A 6,228-nucleotide genomic window follows, 5' to 3' on the forward strand; every position below is an offset into this window, starting at 1 on the left:
ATTATAGACCTGATACATGCAGTAATATTATTGGACATGGGTCACACACTAAGGGGAGAATGTGCATGGTAGCAAAAATAGGGAAAGGGAAGGAAACCCAAAACTTGAATGTGGTTAATGTGCCCACTGTATAGGTGAGAATATAGTAATCTTAAACTGGCCAAGGTCACTATAGGAAGGGGACCAGGAAGTAGTGAAGAGATCTTATAGAGATGAACCAATGTGCAGTGTAATCCACATGAGCATGGAAGCAATGCTAGGAATCTCTCTGTATAGCTATCTTTATCTTAAACAAGCAAAAACATTATGTTTTTGTCTTCATCATAATCAGAGAACAAGAGGGTGGAACAGGTTCTGCCTGGAAGCAGGGGGCAGGGGAGGTGGCTCAAATAATATAAACATGTGTAAGTAAATATAAAAACAATGAAATAAAAATTTAAAAAACAGGGTGTGATTGGACAATCAGAACATGTGCCACAGACTTCCAGATGCATTTGGTTTCCAAGGGAAAATCTATACTTACTACTTTAGGCTTATACTGTGCATACATTATAGACTAGGTATATCTGACTATTTGAAATAAAATTGATGAAAAATTAAATTTCAGTGTTTTCCATCACATCAGTCAACTGTGTATGTGCAAGACCATTGTGTAATGTGAATACCATTTTCCTTACTGAAAGAAGTACTAGTGGAGAGCAGTATCTTACACATAACAGAGTAATGGAGTTTAAAAGTAACTAAAAGTTATATAGACATGAAATAGAATGTTTTCAATGGACAGATTCATCTGGAAAAGTAAATATATGAAAAAGATACATCATTTCTGCTGTGAGAGCTGAAATCATAGCCTCAACTTATTCATTTTGAAAGTCTTCAAACTTTTGAGATGGACTGTATTTTTTTGCAAAGAATGTGGCAATAGCTTTAGAGAAAATGTGCAATATCAACAGAACAGGACTTTCAGTCTTCTAGTAAGTTAGAAATAATTCTGATTAAGTCAGAAATCATTCATTGCTAAGCCATTTTTTGATTGATTTATAACGTGTTCATAACTCTATCTTGAATAGTTTCCCCTTGTTTCCTAAGAATAATAACAATGGTTAACTCATTTCTAGGATATTTAAGTCACTTTATGTACATTATATGAACTTGGATTCCTGTAACTCAAATACTCTATCATGGTCAGGAGACTCACACATGTCTCTGCCTTTCAGATGCTTTCTTGTAATCTCCACAGAATGATGATAAGAAAGCTGCATTTGACCCCTCTGGACTTTGAATACATAAATACATTTCCTGCAGCATGTGCCCTGTAAACACTGTGTCATAAACTTTATCCATGTATGTAACCTCAAATTAAGTCAATGCTAGTATTTCAGCAAATCATGGAACTGGTTGGATGGTCATTTAATCAGCAAGAGAACATGTGATTCATTCAATATTAACAGGTTTTAGAAGTTAATATTCAATTTTATTGACTAATTTTAGAGGTCTTTCTAGTAATATTCATAAAAATTATTCTGAACTATTTTTAATTGTAGAGATAGTTGCCAAGGTGCTGAATAGAATAGAAACTAGGTAGTAAAAAATTGTCAATATGCAAAACTGAATCTTTGCCATGTCTACTCACACTCTGTTCATACTAACCTGGAACAAAACCTATCTTCTAAATATAGTTACTTTGAGTCAAATTAAGGATTAAAATTCAAGATTTTATGTATTATAAATAAATATGCTTATAAAAGAGGAATATATTGCTCTGGAGCTGAGTCTATGAAAAGATTTATCTGTAACATCAGTATATTAATTTGAAATAATTTGTTATATTAATATAACAGCATTATTTAATAATCCATATAATTTGTTGATATAAACTTTTTATATCATCTGGACATGTTGGCTAAGGTTTATAATCTTAGCTACTTGGGAAGCAAAGATTGGGAGAATAGCAGTTTATGATGAGCCTGGGGCAAAAGGTCTCAAGACCCCATTTTCCACCAGTGACTTGGCTTGGTGGCACATACCACTTTTCCCATGTACCTGGGGAAATGTAGATAGGCAGATCACAGCCTGCCCAGGCATAAAGCAAGACCCTTTCTCAATAGTGCTCAAACCAAAAAGATATGTGGGCATGGCTCAAGTAGTAGAGGCTAGCTTGCTTTGCAAGTATGAGGACCTGAGATCTACCTCCAGTACCAAAAGAAAAAAATTCTAAATGACACAAGAAAGATTTCATATATAAATACCACCTTTTCTTAATCCATTCATCAGTAATGGGGCATCTTGGCTGTTTCCACAACTTGGCTATTGTGTATAGTGCTGCAATAAACATGGGTGTGCAAGTGCCACTGGAGTAACCTGATTCTCATTCCTTTGGGTATATCCACAGGAGTGGGATTGCTGGATCATATGGCGGATCTATGTATAGTTTTTTTAAAAACCTCCATATTGTTTTCCAGATTGGTTGCACTAGCTTGCATTCCCACCAGCAGTGTATGAGGGTTCCTTTTTCCCCCACATCCTCACCAACACCTGTTCGTGGTGGAACAGGTGAAGGTGAAATCTTAGTGTGGTTTTGATTTGCATTTCCTTTATGGCAAGAGATGGTGAGCATTTTTTCATGTGTTTTTTGACCATTTGAATTTCTTCTTTTGATGAAGTTCTGTTTAGTTCAGTTGCCCATTGTTTTATTGGTTCATTGATTTTGGGAGAGTTTAGTTATTTGAGCTCCATGTATATTCTGGTTATCAGTCCTTTGTCTGATGTATAGCTTGCAAATATTTTCTTCCACTCTGTGGGTGGTCCCTTCAGTTTAGAGACCATTTATTTTGTTGTGCAGAAGCTTTTTAATTTTATGAAGTTCCATTTGTCCATTCTTTCTCTTAGTTGCTGAGCTGCTGGGGTTCTACTGAGAAAGTCCTTGCCTATACCTATTGCTTCAAGAGTATTTATTCCCTGCTCTTTCCTGTACTAACTTCAGAGTTTAGGGTCTGACACAATAGAATTTTATGCAGCCATGAAGAAGAATGAAATCCTATCATTCAAAAGTAAATGGATGGAACCAGAGAACATCATCCTGAGCGAGGTTAGCCAGGCTCAGAAGACAAAAATTGTACATTCTCCCTCATATGCGAACTTTAAATCTAGTGCAAAGGCAGTAATGTTGTTAGAGTGGGGTCACATGCTAAGGCGAGAGTACATATGGGAGGAATGCGGATAGGTAGGAAACCCAAAAATGCAGAGGAGTAATACAGTAACCTTAAAGTGACAGAGGTCAATATAGGCAGGTGACCAGGAAGTAGTGAAGAGGTCAGGTAGAAATGCATCAATTCGGCCTGTAATACACTTGTACATGGAAGCAATGCTAGGAATCTCTCTGTATAACTATCCTTATCTCAACTAGCAAAAATGCTTTCTTATTATTGATTATGTCTTCTCTTCAACAAAATTGGAGAAAAGTGCAGAACAGATTCTGCCTGGAAGTGAGGGGGGTGGGGTGAGGGAAGTGATGGGGAGGAGGGGAGAAATGACCCAAACAATGTATGCACATATGAATATATGAATCAAGAAAAAAAGTAGAAAAAATAAAAATAAAACAAAAAAAGAAATTTATAAAATGTCTCAAGATTTGATACAAAGTAATAATTTCTCAGAAAGTTTAAGAGTTTCTCTTGTAACAAATTAATGACAAATTATATATATGTGTGTGTGTGTGTTAAAAAATTAAAATTGTAGGCAGTGCGTCCTCCCCGCCATTGCAGACATGGCTGCTCTGCTGGGTGCAATGTTCACTGGACAGCCACCCGGCCCCCGGCCACCTCCGCAGGGACTACCCGGCCAGGCAGCGCCTGGCGCTGCTAGGAGTTCCAACAGTACCTTGGTGGACGAATTGGAGTCATCGTTTGAGGCTTGCTTTGCTTCTCTTGTGAGCCAGCACTATGTCAGTGGCACTGATCAGGAAGAAATTCGAACTGGTGTCGATCAGTGTATCCGGAAGTTTCTGGACATTGCAAGACAGACAGAATATTTTTTCCTACAAAAAAGATTGCAGTTGTCTGTCCAGAAACCAGAGCAAGTTATCAAAGAGGATGTCTTGGAACTAAGGAATGAATTGCAGAGGAAAGATGCACTGGTCCAGAAGCACCTAACAAAGCTGAGGCACTGGCAGCAGGTGCTGGAGGACATCAATGTGCAGCATAAGAAGCCAGCTGACATCCCTCAGGGCTCCTTGGCCTACCTTGAACAGGCATCTGCCAATATCCCTGCACCTCTTAAGCAGACCTAAGGGCAGTTGGTCTGGCCTGCAAGTCAGCCCATGTGGACAGTTTTGCCAAACGTCCCCTCTGGTGGACATTGCATTTTGGAAGAACTTTTAGTTGGTGAATGAGTTGATGTTAGTTTTATGTTGCAACCTAGAATTTTCCCCCTATTTTTATGAGTGATTAATTTCTTGTGTTTTTTTGTGAGACAGGGTTTCTCTGTAGCCCAGCCTGGCTTTGAACTCTGGATGCTCTTGCCTCAGTCTACCAAGTGCTGATTTCTTATGTACATTATAAAAAAGTCTGTAGGTTTGCTAAGCCGAGTAAGTGTTTTGTCTTTGGCAGAATTTAAACTGCTAGTGTGAAGACACAGATTCTTTGTTTTAATTATTTTTTGTTTTTGCTTGATTTTAAATTTATTTTTGTATGACTTTTTATTTCCATTTGTTACATTAGTTTATGATCTAAGGGAAAAATTATAGTAGTCTGAGAATCAGGGGGAAAAAAGTTTGATTATGATAACTACTCATCCAGGAAGTGTACAAAAATACTTAAATTTGCTGTATTTCAAGACTTTCAACTACCTCAAGAAGAGGAATCTAATGCAACAATGTAATGCCTCTAGAGCAATACAGAGTGCAGAGAGTTTGTAAATGGGTGAGAACAGGGTTAAGATATGCTAGGGTAGTGTAGTAATACTATAGGAGGATCCTTAAGTTGATGTTTGCTTATATTTGGGGCGAGTTTATATTTTGTGTCATTACTCATTTTGAGGGGGAATGTATTGGCATGATGTAACAAGTTGGTATAAGGAATGAGCCAACCCTGTCTCAGTAGCAGGACAGTTGGGGTACTGGCAAAGTATAAGGGTTAAAGCCTACTTACCCTGCTTGTCTCTTGGTTTTGAGTTTTGTTTGTGTGTGATATTTTACTTTTGGGGGCGGAGATAGTTTCCTTAAGGAAGATTCTTGCCCATGGGTTTGATTCCAAGAGCCTCAGGGTTGGAGCGACCTGCAGGGTGACCTTAGCTACTTAACCTCTGCAGAGAGCATGGGGAGCCTCTGTGTGGGGAGGGTGTTTTGCCCTCTTGGATGAACTTTTCCTTTCCCTGTTTTTTATAGCCTTCCCCTAGATTATATCCCTTTACCCAAAATATGCACTCCACTGTTGGTGAGTTTGTGGCTAAGAGTCTTGGTCCTTGTTCCCTCTAGCCCTGAAGCCCGTTCTGCACACACAGTGACATTCAGTGGCCTGGATGCTACTAGGTCCGTGAAGCCTCCATATGTCTTTTCTACCTTGCCTCCTCCATCATCCTTGACTCCTCCACCACCCTTTTTTAGTTCTCCCTTGTGGGTCAGTGATTTATATATCCCCATGAGCATTAGGCATTGTTCCCCTTGAATATGTGAGATCATGTATTAGTTATCTTTTTATATGATGCATTGGTCATTTTTGTGTGCTTGTGTATATATTTGACATGTTAGAGCTATAATTACCAATGTGAGGCCAATACATCGCTCAATTATGTATAAGTTAAAAAAATTAAAATTGTAGATTTTCTAAAAAGGGCAGCTGTATCTTTATGCAAATTAAAGATAAGAAATGTGATAAGCAATAAATAGTAGGCAAGCTTTTGTATATGTGGTTAGTTGAAATAGAATGTTTAAAATTAAAAAAATGGCAAGTCTGAAAACATCAAAAAAATTTCATATACTTTATATAAAAGTGGTCTTATAATCACGTAACTAAAAGTAATATCATTATTTTTCTATTTTGTTTTGTTTTTTGAGACAAGGTATCACTATGTAGTTCAGGCTGGTCTCAAGCTCAGAATCCCTGAGTGCTAGAATTATAGGCATGCATCATCATGCCTGGTAGTGATGTTATTCTTAAGAAGTATAGTCGTGTTACCACAAAGACTTGAAATTTTTAAGATATATGCAACACCAGGGGAAGAGTTGAATGG

General features: G+C 37.8%; 1 pseudogene; it reads left to right on the plus strand.

Annotated features, from left to right (window-relative positions):
• Window positions 1-3,766: 3,766 nt before the first annotated feature.
• Window positions 3,767-5,728, plus strand: LOC141423937 (mediator of RNA polymerase II transcription subunit 28 pseudogene; annotated as a pseudogene).
• Window positions 5,729-6,228: the final 500 nt, after the last annotated feature.

The sequence above is a fragment of the Castor canadensis genome, chromosome 6, assembly GCF_047511655.1.
Source record: "Castor canadensis chromosome 6, mCasCan1.hap1v2, whole genome shotgun sequence".
Classification (NCBI taxonomy): domain Eukaryota; kingdom Metazoa; phylum Chordata; class Mammalia; order Rodentia; family Castoridae; genus Castor; species Castor canadensis.